General features: G+C 40.7%; 1 long non-coding RNA gene and 1 pseudogene across 1 annotated transcript; both read right to left on the bottom strand.

Annotated features, from left to right (window-relative positions):
- Positions 1-1,445: 1,445 nt before the first annotated feature.
- Positions 1,446-21,971, bottom strand: LOC132480163 (uncharacterized). The gene is made up of 3 exons (XR_009530608.1): positions 21,884-21,971; positions 20,185-20,339; positions 1,446-1,760 (listed from the first exon to the last, which is right to left on the bottom strand). It is a non-coding gene; the product is annotated as an uncharacterized LOC132480163 (long non-coding RNA).
- On the bottom strand, positions 7,827-8,007 carry LOC132484812 (U1 spliceosomal RNA; annotated as a pseudogene).
- Positions 21,972-23,051: the final 1,080 nt, after the last annotated feature.

Below are 23,051 nucleotides of genomic sequence, written 5' to 3'. Positions count from 1 at the left end.
AGTTGACAGGAGAGAGGAATGGGGACTTCTCAGTCCTGGGCCGGGTGCCAAAACCTGCTCGAAGGAGGAAGGCGCCGGCAGGCCTGTCGGGCTGTAGCCTCCCTGGGCCCTGCATGGGCCATACCAGCTCCTCTGCCTTCTCCGGGGACTGCAGAGAAGCTGCACGTGCTGGATTTTTTTTGTTTTGAACTAACATTGAAGAAGCACTTACAAGGGGCCACGCTCTGTATTCATTTTTATGTACTTGAGTTTCTTTAATCCTCACAACGTTCTTTGAGGAATGTATGCTGATTGTTCTCAGTTAAGAATGAAAAAACTAAGGCCCAGAGAAGTTATGTCCCCTGCCCAAGGCTTCACAGCTGGTTCTGCAGGTGGGAGGGCAGGGATGCTTAAGTCCTGAATCTGTGGGTTGGAAGACTATTTAGACCTGGAGTATGGGTTCAAATCCTCAGCGGGGGTGGGGAGGAGGATACAGGCTTCTCTCTCCAGCTCTGGGGTCTTAGATGAATTTCATCATGGTGCTGAGACTCTGTTTCCTCATCTGTAAAATGGGGGTAATGTTGCCCACCTCATAAGGCTATAATGAGGATCAACGGAAGTGTCTTTTGTTTGTAAAGTGTCTCACAGAGAGTGCCCAGCCCAGGGAAGATGCTCCATAGATGTCCCCTTTCCCTTTTCTTTTTCTCTTCTTTTCTTTTTTTTGGGGGGTGGGGGAGGGGGAGAAGCTTTGTCTTGAAGCTGCAGAAAGGTCCAAGAAAAGGTCAGAAAATTAGGGCAAGAGCACTGGACTCTGAATCAGACCGACCAGGAATCGAATGCTGTTTCTGATACCTATTAGCTATTTGATTTTAAACGTCATTTTTCCTTGCCGGGGCCTCAGTTTCCCCAGCTGTAAAATATAGGAAGATCAGTTTAGCCCAAGATGGCAATCAAGCCTCCACAACCCCTTGTACCGCCATGCAGCTATCACTAGTTGATCACATCTTTGTTTCCACTGAGCCAAGGTAATACGGTTTTATTCTCAAGTGGTATGAACTGCCTATAGTTTGGCTATAATTCTACTAGTAGGCAATTATGCATGGATTACATTACCATGTTTCCAGAAGGCACTTGCTGAAGTGCAAAGCCCTCTGATGAAGATAACACATTAATCTTGGCATATATTTGCATCACTAAGGACAATGTCTTATGGGGCTCTAGAAAGCACAGGTCCGTTTGTTGTTGTAGTTGTATGTTTTGGATTTTGTTCTGTTTTAAGTAGTGTAGAGTACAAACAAGTAAGCCTGGGCCAGAGGGTTCATAAAGCTGGAGGAAGATAGGTAATGGAGCAGTTATTGGGAGGTCAATCACCATTGACCGCAATATACAGGGGAGAAAACGTGGAAACACGATCCAGCTCAGTAACTTGCCTGCGGTCACAGCTAGTAAATGGCAGAGCTGGCAACCCTGCCATGAATGCAAAATCCATTTATTTAGTCTGAACATGATTGCTGGCTGCCTCCTCTGCACAAGGCACCGCTTTCAGTGTGAGAACTCAGTAGTGAATAAAATTGTCCAAATGCCTTGCCCTCAGGGAGCTTACAGTCCAGGGTCACATTTACTGGCATCCATTATATGCCTTGTACTTCACCAGCACTGGAGGCAAAGAAGCCCAGGTTTGATGGCTCATCTGTACAGGAGCATACGTTTGAATCTTAGCTCCGTGGCTTCTTATTAGGTGAGGGAAGCCATTCCATCACTTTTCTTCTCAGTTTCTGCATCTGAAACATGAAGATAATAAAAGCTATTTCCAAGGGGTTCTATGAGGTTTAAAAGAAAGAATATTTATAAAGCATGCAACACTAAAAATTTTATTTACTCAATGAATTATAGTTAGTATTATGAATTCTGAATCCTCTTAACAACTCTGTGAAGTTGGTACAGTTTTCACCATTTTACACAGGAGGAAGTAAAATCTCGGAGAGTTCAAATCTCAGAGAGGTTAGGTTACTTACCCAGATCACACAGCTAACGAGTGGTAGAACTGAGGTTCAAATCCAGGGCTACTTGACTTCATTACTCAAATATGATGCTGTGGCCACATGTTTCCCAAACTCACAATTGGACTAGCTGCAGTGCAACAGAAAACTGTGTTCCTCTTTGGCATCTTATGCAACAAACCATATGGACCCTCAAGCTCTTACATAACAGGCCCAGTGCTAACGAGAGGAAGTTTAACAACAACACAAAAAACAGATCGCATTCACAACAGACCACCATATGTTCTCCCGTTCCCTGACAGCAGCCGTCCCAACGCCTACGCGGGCGCCCACAGAAATCTTCTCGAGGAAAACAGTTTTATTCTCAAGTGACTCAAATGGTGGATGCCTTTACAAAAAGAAGGGAGGGAAAAAAGAGAATCTGAGCTTCTTCAAAAGAAAGAAATCTTGTTCACTCCTCGGGAAAGCCCAGAAACCTCAACCTCCTCTCCTTGGCCTTGGAACCTGCTGGCTTCTCCAGGGACAGTCTGATCTCTGTGACCTGGCAGTTGCTTCACTCAGACTGGGGGCCGCTATGATGATGTCTGGTTTCTGAGACTCCAAGTTAAATTGCCCGGATGCTTTGAGTCATCCCCTTCACTTGGTCTTGAACTCCTTCACTGTCTTGTTGTGCTCTTGCTCCTTTCTAAAGTCTGAAGTTTGCTGCAGGTTTCTGGAAGTGGCCCCCTAGAACTGAACCCAATTCTAGAAGGGTGGTCTCACCTGTGGACACTGGGGAGCCACAGCTGGCTCCAGGCCAGATGCCATCTTCCTACTCTTTACCTTTTGCCTGGTCTCCTGCCTCTTTGCCTCCCTCCCATCCAGTTCCCTATCCTACAGCCAAAGCGATCCTGACGCTATGTAAATCTGGCTATAAATCTGCCACTGTAAATTCCTTACAGCCCCAGTGGCGTTACATGCTCCCCACCCCACTTTGCGGTGCTCGGCCCATTCATCCCCCTTTCACTCCTTCCTCATCTTCCGAATCTCAGCTGCATGTGGCTATTGGACCCTTGAAATGTGGTTATTGAAACCGAGGAATTCAACTTTTAATTGTATTAGTTTTAATGAATTTAAAATAATGTTAGATTAATTCTCAGGTTGCAAAGAAATTCTCTTTCCCATATTTTCTTCCTCTATTTATGGATTCACTTATATTAGAACACATTTGGTATTTATCTTAATATGAGCTACAGACACACAAAAGTTGCCTATCCAAATGTCTACCTGTGACACTTTATATTTTCCAAAGAACGCCATATCGATATAGATCCCACCCCACATTCTCTTCTTACAATATGACGTTGACAGTCCTACATAGCGAAATGGAACTGGGTGGATTTTTGTAACTGACCGAGAGGATATGATGCTCACGACAGCATGCGCCTTCTGAGACTAAGTCATACAAGTTAGCGTTGCATCTTGCACCTTGGAATCCTCTGATTCCTCACCCTGAGGGAAACAAGCCACCATGCTATGAGGACCCTTCCATGAAGAGGAACTAAAGGTATCAGAGAATATCCAACACCAATTTGCCAGTCATGTGAGCCAGCCACCACAGAAGTGGATTCTCCAGCCCTGGTCAAGCCTTCAGATAATGACAGCCCCAGCTAATATCTGATTACAATTTCATAAGACATCCCATGTCAGACCTCCCCAGCTGAGCCTTTTCAGATATCCTGACCCTCAGAATCTGTGAACACTATAAACGTCATAGTTTTAGGTCACTAAGTTCTGGGGCAGTTTGTTATGCAGTCATAATAACTCTAGTCATCTTTTTCCAACATCATTTATTGAATAGTTTATCTTTTCCCTACAGATACGAGACATCACTTTCATCGTGAATTCAATCCTCATAGAGTAGAGGCCTACTGTTAGTCTTACTTTGTTCTATTGGACCATATCAATTAAAAAAAGGATACCAGGGCTTCCCTGGTGGCGCAGTGGTTGAGAGTCCGCCTGCCGATGCAGGGGACACGGGTTTGTTCCCCGGTCCGGGAAGATCCCACATGCCGCGGAGCGGTTGGGACCGTGAGCCCTGGCTGCTGGGCCTGCACGTCCGGAGCCTGTGCTCCACAACGGGAGAGACCACAACAGTGAGAGGCCCACATACCACAAAAAAAAAAAAAAAAAAAAAGGATACCAAGTTGTTTAAGTCATTGATGTTTTATTATATGTGTTACTATATAGTAAAGGTAGCCACCCTCCAATACTGATATTCTGTTTCCTAGTTTGCCTGGATATTATCATTTATTTGTTCACAGGAGTTTTAGAACCAGCTCGTCTAGTTTATTAAAAAAAAAAGGACATGCTGCATTTTTATTGAGCTTGTGATGAACTTACAAAATAGCATAAGGAAAATTGATATATTTATGATAGTGCAGCTTCTTGTATAAAAATACAAGGTACTTTCTCATTTAAGTTTTGTTTTGTGATGTTCAGGAATGTTTTAAAGTTGTCTTCATATTTAGCTGCATATTTCTTATAAAGTCTACACTTTTATATTTTGGCTAATGATATAAATGGATTTTTTTCTATTATGCTTACTATTCTAATTGTGATTTGCATATGTGAAGACTATTGATTTCTGTACATTAATTTTGTATGCCACTTCCTTACTGAATGGTCTATTTATTTATGGTGGCTTTTAGTGGATTCTCTGTATTACCAGGTATACGACTATATTGTATGCAAACTGAGACAGTTTAATCTTCTTTTCTAATATTTATGCCTCCAATTATGTATTAATATTTTTGCCTCTAGTATAGAGTAGTGGTAATAGTGGGCATTCTTAGGAGACCACTTCTAAAGAGTACATCTAGCCATGTGGGGCTCTTGGACTCCTGACATGTGGCTATTGAGACTGAGGAATTTTATTAGTCTTAATTAATTTAAATTTAAATAGCTACCTGTGGGTAGTACTTATCATATTGGACAATACAGGATGAGAATTTCTTCATTTAGTATAATGCTAGCTTTTGGATTGAGACACATGTGGAATATTCAGAAGTCCTTATTTCACTGGTTTTTTAAAAATTAAAAAAACAGCTGTTGAATGTTGTGAAATGCTTCTTCAGTATCTATGGAGATGATTATGTTGTTTTTCTTCTTATATCTACTAATATCATGAATCATACTGAACCGTCCTTGCTTTGGATTAAACCCAACTTGGTTATGATGTATTATTCTTTTAATTGATTGCTTCATCTTTGAATCAATGGTAGCCATCTCTTGTGTAACCTTTGTTAGATTTTGATAGCAGTGAATTCTCACTTCTTAAAAAAAAAAGAAAGAAAACTTGAAAGTTTTTATTTTATGACCTGACAGTTTAAATACAACTGTCATTATTTGCTTTAGGGGCTTTGTAGGATTTTCTGGTGAAATTCTTTAGGCGTGAAATTTGGGAAAGGGAGTACAACATTGACTAGTTTCCCTATTTCTTCTATACAGATCAATCTGTTTAGATTTTCTATATCTTCTAGGCTCAGTTTTGGTATATTGCATTTTCCTCAAAAATTGTTTCATCCAGATTTTTAGAAAAAAATGTTTGCAAAGGAGAATCATATATTTATTTTAATTTATTGTTTCTTGATTGTACTCTCATGTTTCTATAATTTTTAGTAATTGCCCTTTCTCCACACCCCTCTTCCCCAAAGCTTTTTCAGTGATTAGGTGACCTAGTGTTTCATCTATTGTGTTGTATTAGCTTTTAAAAAAGAATCAGTCTGGGCTTCCCTGGTGGCGCAGTGGTTGAGAGTCCGCCTGCCGATGCAGGGGACACGGGTTCGTGCCCCGATCCCGGAAGATCCCACATGCCGCGGAGCGGCTGGGCCCGCGAGCCATGGCCGCGGAGCCTGTGTGTCCGGAGCCTGTGCTCCGCAACGGGAGAGGCCACAGCAGTGAGAGGCCCGCGTACAGCAAAAAAAAAAAAAAAAAAAAAAAAAAAAAGAATCAGTCTATTTATTTATTCATTCATTCATTCATTCATTCACTCATTCTGATCTGTTTTCTAACATTAAATTTTTTAATTTATTAACTTATTCCTTCTGCTTTCCAACAATTTGGCTATTTTTTTCTAACTTTTTGACATACCTTTGGTCCATCAGTTCCTGTACTTTTTTTAAAAAAAAGATTTATTATTTATTTCTTTTATTTATTTTTGGTTGTGTCGTGTCTTAGTTGAGGCATGCAGGATTTTTGTTGAGGCAAGCAAGATCTTTCTTTGAGGTGCACAGGCTTCTCTCTAGTTGTGGCGTGCAGGTTTTCTCTTCTCTAGTTATGGCGCGCAAGCTCCAGAGCACGTGGGTCTGTAGTTTGTGGCACATGGGCTCTCTCTTTGAGGCATGCGGGCTCAGTAGTTGCGGCACACGGGCTTAGTTGGCCCGCAGCATATAGGATCTTAGTTCCCTGACCAGGGATCGAACCCGCTTCCCCTGCATTGTAAGGTGGATTCTTTACCACTGGACCACTAGGGAAGTCCCTCCTGTACTTTCTTTTTCTTTTTTTTTCTTTTATTATTATTTTTGGCTGTGTTGGGTCTTTGCTGCTGCGTGCCAGCTTTCTCTAGTTGTGGCGAGCAGGGCCTACTTTTGGTTGCAGTGCACGGGCTTCTCATTGCGGTGGCTTCTCTTGTTGCAGAGCATGGGCTCTAGGCACACAGGCTTCAGTAGTTGTGGCACGCGGGCTCCATGGGCTCTAGAGCACAGGCTCAGTAGTTGTGGCATATGGGCTTAGTAGCTCCGCGACATGTGGGATCTTCCCAGACCAGGGCTTGAACCCGTGTCCTCTGCATTGGCAGGCAGATTCTTTTTTTTTTTTTGAATTTTATTTTATTTATTTTTTTATATAGCGGGTTCTTATTAGTCATCCATTTTATACACATCAGTGTATACATGTAAATCCTAACCTTCCAATTCATCACACTACCACCACCACCCCCACCACTTTCCTCCCTTGGTGTCCATACGTTTGTTCTCTACATCTGTGTTTCTATTTCTGTCGGCAGGCAGATTCTTAACCACTGCGCCGCCACCAGGGAAGCCCACCTCCTATACTTTTCAATTGATACAAATATCGAGGTATAAATTTACCTCTGAAACTGCTTTTGTAGTATTCCATGGTTTTAATACATGGTATTTTTATTAATGTTGCTTAAAACTCTGAATTAAAAGTTATTTAACGGAAATACATAAATCTCTAAATTTAAATTTATTTTTAAATTTTATTTTAATTTCTATTTTTCTTGCTTTGTAAGAAGAGAATATAGCCATAAGTGTTTCTGCATTTTAGAATTTTTTAGTTTGGGCACCTATTATATGACAAATTTTGTGAGTATAAAATGGGATTTGTAAAACCATAAGATGTAGTCTCCACTTTCAGATTACACAGTTTGAAATACAGTTGGCCCTCCATATCCACAGATGCCACATCTACAGATACAACCAACCACAGATCAAAAATACGCAGGGGAAAAAAAAAGAAACAAGAAATTTCCTAAAAGCAAAACTTGAATTTGCTGCACTCCAACAACTATTTAACACAGCATTTACCTTGTATTAAGTATTGTAAGTAACCTAGAGAAAATTTAAAGTGTAAGGGAAAATGTGCATAGATTATATGCACACAGTACACCATTTTATATAAGGAACTTGAGCATCTGCAGATTTTAGTGTCCGCGGGGGTCCTGGAACCAATTCCCTATAGATACTAAGCGACAACTATATATATCAATTAGATTTGCTTTATATTTGTTGTTTAGATATTTATTATATTTATTTATTTATCCATCTGCTTGATCTATCAGAGTCTAAGAGGATAAATTACCTCTTTTTTTTTTAACATTTTTTTCCCCTACTACCACAGATTATGTGGTCAAGTTTCCCACATTTGGGGAAATCACGGGGGTCAGCACATCCGTAGTGCAATGCATAAGCCATGCCCTGGGAAAACCACCTTCATGATCATGGTATCTCCCCTGCCAGGTAAGTATATAAATTACCTTTTAATACCATGATCTTATTGTTGTTAATGTCTTCTTGCATCTCTTATAATTTCTGTTGTATGAATATTGCTGCTGTGTAATTTGGTTCACTGATTTTCAAAATTCTTATACCCTCATTGTGAATTGCACCCTTTACCATTATACAATATCTTCCTTGTTTGGCTTAGCATTTTTTTAAACCAGAATTCAATGTTTTCTCATATGAATGGGCAACCTCAGCTTTCTTTCAATTTGCATTTGCCTGTTACACATTTCCACCTTTTTAACCTTTCTGGGTAAATTTGAATTTTGCTTTGTGATTCAGTCTGATAGTGTTTTTGTGAGTTAATACCCATTTATACCTATTGATATAAGAGATATGTTTGGCTCTTATTTCTGTCATCTAGTTGTATGCTATATTCTCAACTTTACATACATTTTACTTTTAAAGTAATGGGTTTTTTGTACCAACTTTATTGAAGTATAATTTTCATATGATAAAGTGAATATCTTCAAAATGTACACTTTGATAACTTTTGACATATATATGTATACATATATATGTATACAGCCATCACCACAATCTAGATAGTGTACATGTTCATCATGCCCCAAATTTTTCTCAAGCTTTTTGCAATCTCTCCCTCCCATCCTAGTCCACTTCCCACTCACACCCCCAGCAAACACAGATCTGCATTCTACCACTATGGATTTGTTTGCATTTTTTCAGATTTTTCTATCAATGGAATCATACAATATATATTCTTTTTTTGTCTGACTTGTATTCATACAGCATAATTTTAAGATTCATCCTTATTGCTGGATGTATAATACTTCATTCCTTTCTATTGCTGAGTAGAATTGTATTGTATTGTATAAATATACCACAATTTGTTGATGCATTCTCCTGTTGATGAACATTTGTGTAATTCCCAGTTCTTAGCTATTACATATAAACCTGTGATAAACATTCATATACATACTCATATTAATATTGTTTTAAAAATTCTCTGTCTAAATTAAAAGTTATTCTCTTAGATAATATCTAGAAGTGGAATGACAAGAAAGGTGCATGTTTAACATCATAAGAAACTTCCAAACTATTTTCAAAGTAGTTGTACCATTTTATAGTCCTACTATCAGTGCATGAGTGTTCTGGTTGTTCCACACCCTAGCCTACACTAGAAATGGTCAGTCTTTCTAACTGTACTTATTCTAATACACATGTAGTGGTATTTAATTATGGTCTGAATTTGCACTTCCCTAATGATGTTGAGCTTTTTGTGTATGCTTATTTGTCATCCATATTTCCTTTGGTGAAATGTCTGTTTAAGCCTTTTGGGTTGCTTTCTCATTACTGAGTTTTGAGAGTTATTTATATACAGTTAACCTTTGATCAACATCAGTTTGAACTGTGTGGGCCCACTTATATGTGTATTTTTTTTCAATAAACATGTACTAAATGATCTGTGGTTGGTTGAATCCACGAATGTGGAACTGGATATGGAGGGCCGCTGAAAGTTATACATGGATTTTCAACCATGTGGAGGGTTGAAAATCCACACGGTTGTTCAAGGGTCAACTATAGTCTGTATACAAGCACTTTACAGATATAAGCTTACACACATTATCTCCCAGTTGATGGCTTGTCTTTTCATTCTCTTAATAGTATCTTCCAAGAAAAATTAGGTTCTTAATTTTTGATGAAGTCCAATTTATCAATTTGCTCTTTTATGGATCATGGTTTTGATGTTGTATCTAAGAAAACTTTCTGACTCAAGGTCAAAAATTTTCTTCTCTGCTTTTTTTAAAGAAGTTTTATAGTTTGGGTTTTCACATTTATGTCTATGATCCATTCTGAGTTAACGTTTGTGCATGATGCAAGGTATAAATCAAAGTTCAATATTTTTGCAATTGGATATAGATTATCCAGTTGTCCTAGTACCATTTGTTGAAAAGACTATCCTTTCCCACTAAATTGCCTTTACACCTTTGTCAAAAATCAATTGTTCATATATGTATGGCTCTACTTATTGATTCTCTATTCTGTTCCATTGAATTATTTGTTTGCCTTTTCACCAATACCATACTATTCTGATACCTGCAGCTTTATAATACATTTTGAAATCAGGTAGTGTAAGTCTCTAATTTTATTATTTTTCAAAGTTGTTTTGGTTATTCAAGGTTCTTTATATTTCCATACTGATTTTAGAAATAGCTTGTCAATTGATATAAAAATGTCCACTGAGGTTGTGATTGAGATTGTGTTGAATCTATAGATTAACTTGGGTAGAACTAACATCTTAACAATATTAGGTCTCCGGTCTCATGAAGAAGATGCATCTCTCCATTTACTTAAGTCTTCTGTTACTTCTCTCAGCAATGTTTTATAGTTTTTAATATACAGATCTTGCACATCTCTTGTCAGATTTATCCCTGAGTATTTCACATTTTTGTAATGCTATTGTAAATATTATTTTCCACAACTTAAATTTCCAATTTTTCATTACTACTAAATAGAAATACAATTGATTTTTAATATTAATCTTGTATCCTGTGACCTTGCTGAACCCATTAGTTCTAGTAGCTTTGTTCTAGATTCCATCAGATTTTCTGTAGACTACATTGTCTAAGGATAAAGAGAATTTTATTTCTTCTTTTCTAATCTGGATTCCCTTTATTTTTTTCTTGCCTTATTGCACTGGATAGGAACACCATTGAAATGTTGATAAAATGTGATGAGAGTTGATATCATTGTTTTTCCCCAGTGTTAGGGGGAAGCAGTCATTCTTTTACTATTAAGTAGGATGTTAGCTGTAGGTTTTTCATAGATACCATTTAACAGGTTGAGAAAGTTCCCTTCTATTCCTAGCTTGCTAGGAAGAGTTTTTATCAGGAATGAATATTTCATCTATTGAGATAAACATAATGTGTGTTTTTTTTTACTTTGTTAATATGATAAATGTCATTGGCTTATTTTTTAATATTAAACCAACTTTTCATTCCTTGGATAAACTCCATTTGGTCATAAGTATTACTATTTTTATATGTGTTCAATTCAATTTGCTAACATTTGTTTAAATTTTTGCCTCTATGTTCATGAGGAATATTGGCTGGTAGGTTTTTGTTTTTGTTTATTTTTTTTTTCTTTGTCCAGTTTTGGTATCAGTGTAATTCTGATACCACAGAATTAGTTCCTTTTAATTTTCTGGGAGAGTTTGTGTAGATTGTGTAAAATCTTCCTTAAATGTTTTGTAAGATTCATCCAATGAAGCCAGTTGGGCCTACAATTAGTCTCTAACTACAAATTCACTTTCTCTGACAGAGGGCAATTCAGGTTTATTTCTTAAGTGTGCTTTAGTAGTTTGTATTCTTCAAGGAATTTGTCCATTTCATCTAAGTTTTCAGATTTATTGGCATAGCACTGTTCATAATATTCCCTAGTAATCCTATTAATTTCTGAAGTGATGTTGCCTTTCTTATTCTTGATATTTAAAATGTCTCTTTTTTTTCCTGATTAGTCCAACTAAAGTTTTTCCTGATTAGTCCAACTAAAGTTTTATTGATTTATTGACTTCCTTAAAGAACAAACTTCCATTGTCATTGATTATCTCCATTGCTTTTCTGTTTTCTAGTCCATATTTTCTGCTCTGACCTTTACGATTTCCTTTCTGCTGCTCATTTTGGGTTTGATGTGCTCTTTTGTTTCTAGTTTCTTAAGGTAGAAGCTGAAGTCATTGATTTGAGATCTTTCTTTTTTACTAATATAAGCATTTAGTGCTATAAATTTTCCTATAGGTACTGCTTTAGCAGCATTCTACAAGTTTTAATATGAAGTATTTTTATTTTCATTAAGTTCCAAATACTTTATAATTTCCTTTGATTTCGTCTTTGACCCATGAGTTACTGACAAATGCAAGAGTGCTAATCTTTTTGGAGGGTTCTTTCCCTGGTCTTGGATAACTTCCTCATGTGTGTGCTGACCAAAACCCTGTGCAGCTCTTCAAAGTCTTCTGTCTGTGAGTCTTTCCTCTCAGTACTCTGTCCTGTGAATTCTATCTGCCTTTGTCTCTCTGAACTCTCAGCTTCATCTCCTCAACTCAGGGAGTCTTCTAGGCTCTGCCTGGATTCCTTCCTTATGCCAAAAACTGAAAACTCTCTCAAGATAGTAAACTGGGGCAGTTGTAGGGCTCACCTTATTTGTTTCCTGTCTTTCAGAGATAACTGTTCTTCATTTCCAGACATCAAGAGTCTTGAAAAACATTGCTTAATATATTTTGTCTGGTCTTTTTGGTTGTTTCTGGGTGGGAGAGTAAATTCAGTCTGTCTTATCCATCTTGGCTGGAATCAGAAGGTAGTTAGCCTTTATTTACAATTATTTATGTATTTATGACATTCACTGTATAAATGGTTTTGATTTGTTATTTTTACGTATAGTTTTTCTGCTATTTAGGATGGTTTGTATTTCTGTTCTAGTGGTTACCATGTTAATTATATCTTTATGTAACACCTTTAGTTCTCTCTACTTTTTGGACGGTATCTATTAGTTCGTTACTCTTAGCAATGACACAATTAGTGTGCTTGTCTTCCTCTTCTTCTTCTTAACAAACCAATTTCAGTCAACAACATTATCTTTCTTAGTGTGCATGTTTGCATAGATACTTATGTAATTAAGCTTATATTTCAATTACTTGAATCTTCAGCTTTTTTCCCCTGTTCCTATTGTGTCTTTAGTATAATTTCTTAGTAGGATAATGAGGAAAATGTTGACTTAAGACATATTTGCATTGCAAGTCCCAAATGCCTCAGTTTAGGATAGAGAGACATGCATCTGAGCCCTGGCTCTCTTAATTACCAGCTCTATTGTGACCTTGGAGTAGATGTTTAACCTATTAAAGCCTCAATTTCCTAGTCTTTAGAATGGGATAATAAGATCTCTCTTTTAAAACTGTGATGAGACTTAAAAAATATAATACATGTGAAATGCTTAGAAAGCATCTAGAAAACATTAGACACTGTTATTATTAATACAAGTAAAAATCAACAAGCAAACATCAATATAGTACATACCACACACCAGGTTCTGGGATCGCTGCCTTACATTCCTTATTTCACTTAATCTTTACAATGAATCTGTGGCAAATTTATTGCCTTCATATTAGAGATGAGGGAGGGAGGCTACAGGAGGTTAAGAATATAACCAAAGTCATCCAGTACAGAAGTGACAATGGTGGGAATTAAAACCCAAATATTCTGATGCCAAGTTCAGAGCTCTCACCATTACCCCACAGTTGCCTTTATTATCCTGAACTCTGCCCTGCTAATGAAAGCACGCACGCACGCACACACGCACACACACACACACACACACACACGTGCATGTACTCACTTTATTCTGAGAACAAACTTGGCCTTACAGCTCAGTATGTAGACAGGATACACCTGGGAGAATATAATTTGCCTGTTTTTCCAAACACTAGGTTCGGAGTCTGGCTTGCGAACAAGGTACAGATGGAAATCTTCCTGGACTCAGAACAAGAAGAGGAGAAAGGGTGGGAAAGGCTTGCCCCATGGCCTGCAGTAGCACTGAGTAAACCCAACTTAGATTGATACTTGGAGATTAGCTGGAGGAATCATGCCTTTGAGTCCCACTGGCTGATCCAGCACTTCACAGATTTCTTCAGCATCCATGCCCTCTTGCACTTTTCACAGCAGTATTATAGCTGGGAAAGTGGAGGCTCAGAAATGTTAATGTCTTGCCCATGGCCACAGAGCTAATTGGCGATGGGGCCCAGATGTCCTAATCACCTGTCCAGTGCTTTTCTCATGATATATTTCTGGCTTCGTGGAAGGCATTTACCCTCTCATAGTTCTGATTGTACCCCACAGATGTGTAAGTCAATATTTAACTGGACATGTCCATGTCCTCAGCACTCTACTATGAGCTGCAAGAGATAAAAAGACATAAAAGTTGTCCTTGTTCTCAGTACTCATTCATTCATTTATTCACTCATTCATTCATTCTAGGAATTCATTAGATGTCAGGCCCTGTGAGGAGAGCCCAGTACTCCTCAAAGGGCTCATTGTGTAACAGAAGAGACAGATTCAGAAGCCGACTGCTCCGATTCAGGGGGAGAAGCTAAAATAAGAATATCTGGGATGTGATGAGCATGCTGTTGACAGTACTCTACTTTGCCTGTGGGATCCAGGAAGGCATCCTTGAAAGGAGCTGAGCCCGGAAGGGTCCACAGGAGCTGAGGGAGTGGGATCCGACACCTGACACCCACAGAGGCAGAAGTGAGCCTGTGCATTCAGAGGACCACAAGTGCTTCGGCGTGGCTCAGGTGGGGGGAGGTGGGAGCAAAGCTGAGAGCAAGGCAGAGGTCCTGCGGGGTAGTTTTGACTCTCCCCTATAGACGAGGGAAAGACATTCTAAAATGAAAGCAGAAAAGCGGTGAGATGGTCAGATTTTTTAAAAATTGAGGTATAGTTGATTTACGATACATCTGTTTCAGGTGTACAACATAGTGATTCACAGTTTTTAAAGATTATACTCCATTTATAGTTATTATAAAATATTGGTTATATTCCCTCTGCTGTACAATATATCCTTGTATCTTATTTTGTACATAGCAGTTGGTACTTCTTAATTCCCCACTCCTAACTTGCCCCTCCCCTCTCCCCACTGATAACCACTAGTTTGTTCTCTGTATCTATGAATCTGATTGGATTTGATTAGAAAGCTCACTGGTGCAGGTCGGAAGAATAGACTGATGGAGTGGGAACAATGAAGAGGTTGGTCAAGGTTAGGGCCCATGCTGGGCGGTGGCAGTGGGAATGGGGAGGATTTCTCTGGCTAACTAACTCCTACTCAGATTTTAAGGCTCAGCACAGACAGCAGCTCAATGGACCTTCAGTTCCATTAGAAGCTCCTCCTCTGGTGCCCGGAAACCCTTCTCCTGGGTCCATAAGCAGAGGCAGAGTTCGGTGGTGGTTAACAGCAATGGCTTTTTAGCTGGCTTTGAAGCTTTTTAAACCACTGTATTCTGCCTCAATGGCTGCCTAGCTGTGTGACCTTGAGCAAGTTGCTTATTTACTCTGTTGTCTAGGTTTCCTTATCTATAAAATAAAGATAATAATAGTACCTATCTCTTCGGGTTATTGTGATGATTAAATGATTTAATACATTTAAAGCACTTAGGACGGTGTCTAGCAGTGTTAAGGGTGCAATAAAAGTGGGCTTTTATTACCATCACACACATTCACTGTAGGGGAATTGTGTGTCTATGGGTGTATCTGACCAGTCTGGAAGCTCCTTGGGGAAAGGTATCCTCATGCCCAGCAGAGTCTGGGACAGAGCAGGCTGTCAGGAAATATCTGTTGAATGGAATGGAGATGATGGTGAAGACACATTCAAGAGCTAGTTAGGAGTTAAATCCTGCTTCCCTGAGGGACTGATTAGACATGAGGAAGAGGGTTAACAAGGAGAATAAAATCATTCCCAGGTTCTGAACAGGGACTGGAGGAGGATGATGGTGCCATGACTGAGACAGGGAGTTTGAGAGAAGGAGTTGGTTCAGAGGGTAAGTGGCTAATCTGACCAAGATCAAATCTATAGTAACTAGTGAAGCTGAGGTTGGAACCCAGGTCTGTTCCTATTCCATAGACAGTTTATGTAACCTGCACGTCTACACCTGGCATAGGACCTAATGCAGTGGGTATTTAGCAATATATAGCAGATGAGCTGGTTAGTGCTTGAATGAATGGATTTGTTTGGTAGTTGCCAGGGTATCAGGGTTACTTTTATTTTCATGGTAAACAGATGTCTGTAGAGGTAGGGGAAAAGAAAGAAAAAAAGAAAGAGAGAGAGAGAGAGAGGGAGGGAGGAAGGAAAGAAAGAAAGGAAAGAAAAGAAAAAAGAGAAAGAAAAGAAAGTCACCATGAAAGATTAAAGAAGAAAGAACTAGTCAGCAATATTTCAAGTGAATAAACATGAGGCGCCATCTTCCTTCTTTTTCCCTTTTTCTGACATATCAGGACATTTTTTATGATCTCCAGCTTCTTAACCTACTCTTGCAAACTGCTAGGAAGGATGACTAAAACTGCCCACCAGGAAGTTTTGCAAAGCCCAAGCCAAAAAACAAAACAAACAGACAAACAAAGAAAATGCGCTATCAACGACTCTAGGAACATAGGAAAATGCCTGATAGCAAAGGAACCAGTCACACAGGCTTCTCTACGTACAATTCCTATGTCAATCACCACCTCCTCAGAAACAGGTTTCTTAGGTTAAGCTGCTTTGGGGACTGGCATATGGGTATTAGGAACGAATTGTCGGCTGTGTCCCTATTTGAAATTGATAAGCTCTCCTTCAGTGCAAGCTTGATGAGTAGGGTAGTAATAATTACAATAACTCTGATATAAAATTATATAATAGTTAACTTATAATATTAATATATTAATATTATATAATTATATTAATGCCTATAATTTTTGAATGTTTACTACTTTCAGAAACTGGTGAGTGCTTTCCATATGCTATTTCATTTAAACCTCACCAAATCCTACAAGACACTGTTCTCCCCATCTGAGAGGGGGAAACTAAGCCTCAGAGAGATTAAGTAAGCTAGGCCTCAGAGAGGTTAAGTAACTTGACCAAAGTCACTCAGCAAGTAAGTGGGGAATCAGGATCTGAACCCCAGCTTGCCTGATTTGCTCATGATGCAAACCCTAACCCCTGCACCATTTTTCTCCTCGACTCTGAATTTGGGGCTGTGCATGGTTTAACTGTATCCATGTAATAAGCCTCGTTGAGGCAGGGAGCTCACATCTAACTCCAGGTATGAAAAGATAAGAGTGTCCCTGCTCAAAGGCTCTTTGTCAGTCCAAAAGAATTAGAGGGGTGTTGTGCAGGGATCAAGAGACATGGATTCAGAGAACTAGGTCCAGATATTGACTTTGCCACTTACTGGCCGTGAGCTTCTGTTGCATCGTTTAAATACTCTGGGCCTCTGTTAGTGTCTGAGTTTTCATGCGCCTTCTCCCCTCCCCCCAACACACAGACTCTTTGGAATATGGAATAAAAGGGTTTATCTAAATGATCTTTCAAAGCTTTTAGAAAACTGATTTTGTTTTATTTCAACATTTGTATCTTTTCTAATAAAAACTTTCCTAGCTAAAAAGTCATACATACTTACTAAAGAAAAAACATACCTGCTCAAGGAAAAGTACAAGAAAAAGTGATACACACTTGTTTAAGAAGGATATAGAAAAGTAGAAAGAAGTCTGATTCTTTTTAGTGCAAATGCGGTCACTACTCAAATTATGAATTTAAAGGACTCACCAAGAGGCTTGATACTTTTTAACATTTAACAACAACAATGAAAAATCATGTGCGGGCACTTCTTGTCATTTTCCTAAATATTTCTTGACTTTCCTTTGGAAGACTTTTGTATTTCATATCTACCTTTCAGTATTTAGGTATAAAGGCAAGTTCTTATGAAGCCTTTTTTATTCCTTTGATGACTGCAAATAAAGTAAACCCAAACAAAAACTTCTTGGGGAATATTTTTTTTTCCAAAATAATTCACTCCACAACCTCTTGCTAAGAGCCCACTGTGTCTGGGACTTACACAAGGAGACACACAGAATATAGCCTGGTGCTTGGTGAGGAGGCCCAAAGCCTGGTGGGAAAAAGAGTGAGTGAAGGTAAGTGCCCTGAGAGTGTGTAGGCAGAGCTATTAATCTGTCACAGAGGAAGGGACAAAGGCTGTGTCTGGAAGAGTGGACTGACATCCAACAGATGGCAGAGCCTTAGAAAAGCAACCACCTAGACAAGCTCTTGTTTGGTTATCTAGTGCTAGCGGGACATACAATTTATCTTCCACGCTAGGGTACTTGATAATAAAAGGAGAACTATTGATAATTATTTCAGGACCTTGGGTGAAAACCAGAACTTCCTGGGCAAACAAGATCAGACGGCCACCTGACTTCATGCTAACATTTTGTTATTGTGAAGAACTGGGCTCTGAATCTCCTTCTTTACACATTGGAACCTGTGATGAAAATGACATGTCCAAAGTGCCCCAGGGAAGCCTTCCCCACCCTGGCTAACTTCCTGAACAAGTTACAGAGGTTCCCCTAACAATGCTTTTCAGTCCTATTGTTGGACTTTAGCATAACACAGTGAATTGTTCCAATTTAGGAGCACATTCTTGAAACATCCTTAAATTAGCTTCGTAGTACTGTAACGCAAGATTTTCCAAACCACATTGATATGCAGCCTTATGAGTTTGGGTTTTACCACAATGCTTTTGGTAATGCTTTTGGTTAGGGCACTCAATGCCCTAACTCTAAATGTTTCCCTTTGATGTTCCTTGATTTGTTTATTTATGTGTTTAGTTGCAATTCTAAAAAGGCAGCCAAGATTCTCTCTTTGCAGGGACTATTTGGAAAAGTCTTGGGAATTGAAGAGGAAATACAACATGTTTTAAAATGGGATTGGTGTCATCTAGATGTGACATTTGTTGGCATGCCATGGGCAAAAAGAATAGCATATACAAAGGCATGGAGGAGGGAACAAACATGGAGTATTTAGGGAACCGTATGGAATTCTCTAGCTGGAAATAGGATTGGGTGTACAATGGGGGAAGAAGTGAAAAGGGTGAATTGGGACTAGATAGTGAAGGGCCTTGAGTGCCACCCCATGGACTTTGGACTTTATCTTGTTGGCAATGATGAGTCTCTATAGCTATTCAAGCAGGATATTTATTTTTGGTAAAGGGACAAACCGAACAAAGCCAGGCAAAGTCAGTAATCCTGGAGCCAATTTCTCCTTTAAGGGCTTCCCTGGTGGTGCAGTGGATAAGAATCTGCCTGCCAAGGCAGGGGACACGGGTTCGATCCCTGGTCTGGGAAGATCCCACATGCCGCAGAGAAACAAAGCCCGTGCGCCACAACTACTGAGCCTCAGCTCTAGAGCCTGCGAGCCACAACTACTGAGCCCATGCGCCTAGAGCCCATGCTCCGCAACAAGAGAAGCCACTGCAATGAGAAGCCCGCGCACCGCAATGAAAGGTAGCAACCACTCGCCGCAACTAGAGAAAGTCCGCATGCAGCGCAACGAAGACCCAACGCAGCCCAAAAAATTAAAATAAATAAATAAACTAGCCCTGCCTCCCCAGGGAACCATAAAAAAAATTTCTCCTTTCAGTTTTGCAGTCCTGACTTGCTCCAAACTTTCCGTTTACATGTTCCCTGAAATACCACCCCCAAGGGAATGTATACCAACTGACTGGTGATTACAGACGCAAATTTCTGATTCTTTGCATTCAACCAATCCCAGTCTAGGCTGTACTGAAATACATCCCTCAGCTCTATCCCCAGGTCAGACTCTGTGGATGAGAGGTCTGGGCCAGACCCAGAAAGGTGAGAACAGAGGCTTCTGTCTTCTGACCACTCCGTAGTAAACTGTTCCTGAAGACTTCCAGGGGGTGGGGTGGGGGGATTTATAATCTCCCTTCCCTTAACCCTGTACCTAAGCCATGACTGCCTTGAGTCTAGGTCCAAAGTCATGAAGCAAATGTAAAAATGGCAGCTTTAACCTCAGCTATTCAGGATGCCTAATAATGGACTGGCTTGAAAGATAATAGGTTCCTTGTCCTCACAGGTATTTGAACAGGCTCTAGGGAGGATTCTCACAGGCAGCAGGGAATTGGAATCTGACAAACAGGACTGTACTCCCTGTCCAACTACTTCCAACCTCTGAGCCTCTGTTTTCTCAGCTGTAACACAGGATCACAGTAATACCTCTTTATAGGGTTATTGAGAAAAATAAACAGGATAATGATGGCACACGGCCCAAGGCCCAGCACTAATATGTGCTCAGTGAAAGCTGGCCATAATCACGGTTAACACAATCACCTACCAGTGGTTGAGGTTTGTGCTTCCAATGGTGAGCCAGTCATTTATTTCTGGGTATGACCTCTAACTTGGAACATTACCCCAGTAAAAGCCCTACAGGCAAAGAATTAATACCACTGAATATTACTTTGCAAAGACCATCCAGCTGTGGGAGCCAAACTTCTCTTTCAGTTGGAGAGAGTGAGGAAGAGACAGGCAGGCCCAAGTCCATACATTAAGTTACAGACAGATTCAGGACCAGGTCTTAGGTCCCTCGACACTTACCCCATGCTCAGTGACATTCTTCTTATGTTTCACTTTCTGTTAACAAGCAAAATTCAGGACCTCAGCAATCCCGTCTTCATTCAGTGGACATCTGTCACTCAAGAGATTCGCAGTGGTATATTTAGATCTACACAGATCTAGGTGTTCGTTCAATCCTACAGCAAGGCCATGAGGCTGATCTTAGTGTTAATTTCCATTTTATGATAAGAGAAGTGAGGCAGAGAGAACTGAAGTTACTTATTCAAGCCCTACAGCCAGCAAGTGGTAAAGCCAAGATTTGAGCCAGGGTTTGAGCCTGGGCAGTTGGGTTTCTAAGCCTGTACTTAATTACAACACCATACTGACCCTCCCAAGGTGAAAAAAGTGTACAGTGTCTGCCTCAGAGAAGCACACTCCCTGGAGAAGAGACACAGTCCAGAAGGGTGTGCAGTCACTTGCTACAGGCACCAGGAGAACAAAAGAGGGAGGGTTTGTTCTACAAGGGGAAGAGGGAGAGAATTAGGAAAGCTGCCTGGAGGAAGTGACCTTTATCCACTTTCCAGAGCTCACTCCTTTTCCTCCACATTGGTGAGCCTGGGGGAAGAGAAGGCATTCCCTGTAGATGGAGGCACCTCTGCTGAGGCTGGCAGGTGTGGACTAGCTGGGGTTTAAGGGGCACCCAGAAGGAGGGAGGCCAGGACCCCAGGTACTAACTCAGTGTACGACGTGGGCAAGTTACTTAACCTCCAGGAGCCTCAACTCTCCCACCTGTATAACACTTGCTTTGTGAAGCTGTTTGAATATTACGTGAGGTCATGTGTATATACTTTCCAGCCCAGAGTTATTCCTCTTTCTTTATTTACATCTCATAAAACTATTTACCTCGGTAAAAACTTTTAATTGAGCCTATTTTTTTACACCTATGCTCACAGTCGCATTAGTAATAATCCTGAGTGTCATTATTAGTCATTGGTAATAACAGTATAATAATAATGTTAATTGACGTTGATTGCGGGCACTAAATACTTAATATGTGTAATCTCTATCTAATCTACTCCTCAGAACATATCTTAGAGATAGCTATAACTATCCCCATTTTATAGATGAGGACAGCAAGGCTCAGAGAGATGAAGAAATTTACACAAAGGTCACCGGCTAGGAAGTGGCAGAAGTGGTACTCAGACCCGGGTCTGTCTGTCCAGAAGAATGTCTGACAGAGAATGCCCTGGGTTTGAGTTCATGTTGGTCTTGGCAATGTCCCTCAGCCTCTTTCTCAGAAAGAAAACAAACATTCTAAGCATTTTGCTAACACTGTGTAACACCAACGCCCTAGACAGGGAGGGACAAGCCAGGCTGAAGCAGGAAGATGTCTCCATATTTGGAGGGTGGGCCTGGGGCGGCCGCCTAGTCTCCCAGCCTGGTTGTCCTGGCCAGAGCCTGACTGGACCTGGAACCTTGAGCCAAGGTGGCTCTGGGCAGCCGGGGGTGCCCAGCCCGCCCGCAGGGACTGTCACCCACCAGGGAGGCCGCGCGCTGGTAACCCAGCTCGTTCCCACGCGGGTGGCTCCCAGGCAGCAGGGAGTTAATCTGCTATCTGTTGGGAAGGCTTCCAGAACCCTCCTCCCAGCCTCCCAGTTTGCTCAGGGCCGGGCTCTTCAGAAACTGAAACCAGCAGGACGCCAGGCCCCGCCAGCGCTCGTGGGATCCTGCCCGGGCTTACCTTCTATGGGGAGGCCCGGGAGGACTATGGGCGGAGCGGAGTGTGCAGCCTGCGCAGGGCCGGCGACGTGGCGGCCCGGCTCCCTCCCTCCTCCCAAGAGTCACCCCCGCCCCTGCTCCGGGGACCTGCTGCGCCCCGGGAAGCACGTGGGCCCACCGGCCCCGCCCCCGGGGTGGCTGGAATCCCGGCCCGTCTCTCACCACCTCTGAGACGCTGAGTACGCCACTAAACCTCTGAGTTTCGGTTTCTTTCACTGTAAAAGGGGGATAAATAATGCTTAGCCTCTGGAACCAGTAGCATCTATCCAGTGCCTCTGATCCAAAAGAAAAGCTCCATATATGGTGACTGTATTGGCATCTTTGTCCTAAGTATTGCTGTTCTCAGGACGGGTTGGGCAGCCTGCCTTGTGAGGTGGTAAGCTCCCATCACTCGAAGTGTCAAGCACAAGCTAAATGAGATGGAAAAAGAGGAAAAAATTAGAACAGGAAGGGAGCCATACTTGCCATACCCAGATGCTGACCTGCTCATCTCAGAATCACCTGGGAAGCTCACACCATCTCAGATCCACTGAATCAAAAGCCCGATGGCAAGCTTTTTCTGAGTATAGATTCGCTGCTTCTTTTGTAAACCACTGATCTAGGTCAATAATCCCTACATTGTTCCTCTTCAAAAGACCCTTAGGTTATTCCCTCCTGCCCCACTGATTGTACAGGGTGAAAGATTTTATTGACCAAACTAGATTTGTTAACTCATAAGTAATTTTATTCTCTACATAAATTATTAACCAAAGACCCAGAGTTCATTCAACAAATAGTTATTCATTCAAATATTTATTGAGTAACTACTGTGTATCAGACACTGTGCAGGGTACTGGGCGATGGTACAGGAGCTCTGTCCTCAGGGGGTCTCTAGTCCGGTGAGGGATGCAGAAAAGAAACAAGGATTTGAATACTGACTCTGAAGCCAAGGGAATGTGGCTGGGCATAAGATACCCAGTATTCCTACAGCGAGCAGATAGAGTTCCAGTCAGAAGCAAATAAAGTTGATGTACGATATCTCTCTACAGCCTCATTATATAGAAAGGTGGATGCCCCTCTCCAACACACACACACACACACACACACACACACACAAGACACCATGGCATTATTACTTTTATGGATTACAT

The sequence above is a fragment of the Mesoplodon densirostris genome, chromosome 2, assembly GCF_025265405.1.
Source record: "Mesoplodon densirostris isolate mMesDen1 chromosome 2, mMesDen1 primary haplotype, whole genome shotgun sequence".
In the NCBI taxonomy this organism is placed as follows: Eukaryota; Metazoa; Chordata; class Mammalia; order Artiodactyla; family Ziphiidae; genus Mesoplodon; species Mesoplodon densirostris.
Note: the sequence above shows the minus strand (reverse complement) of the source record. Positions and strands in the feature narration are given on the sequence as shown.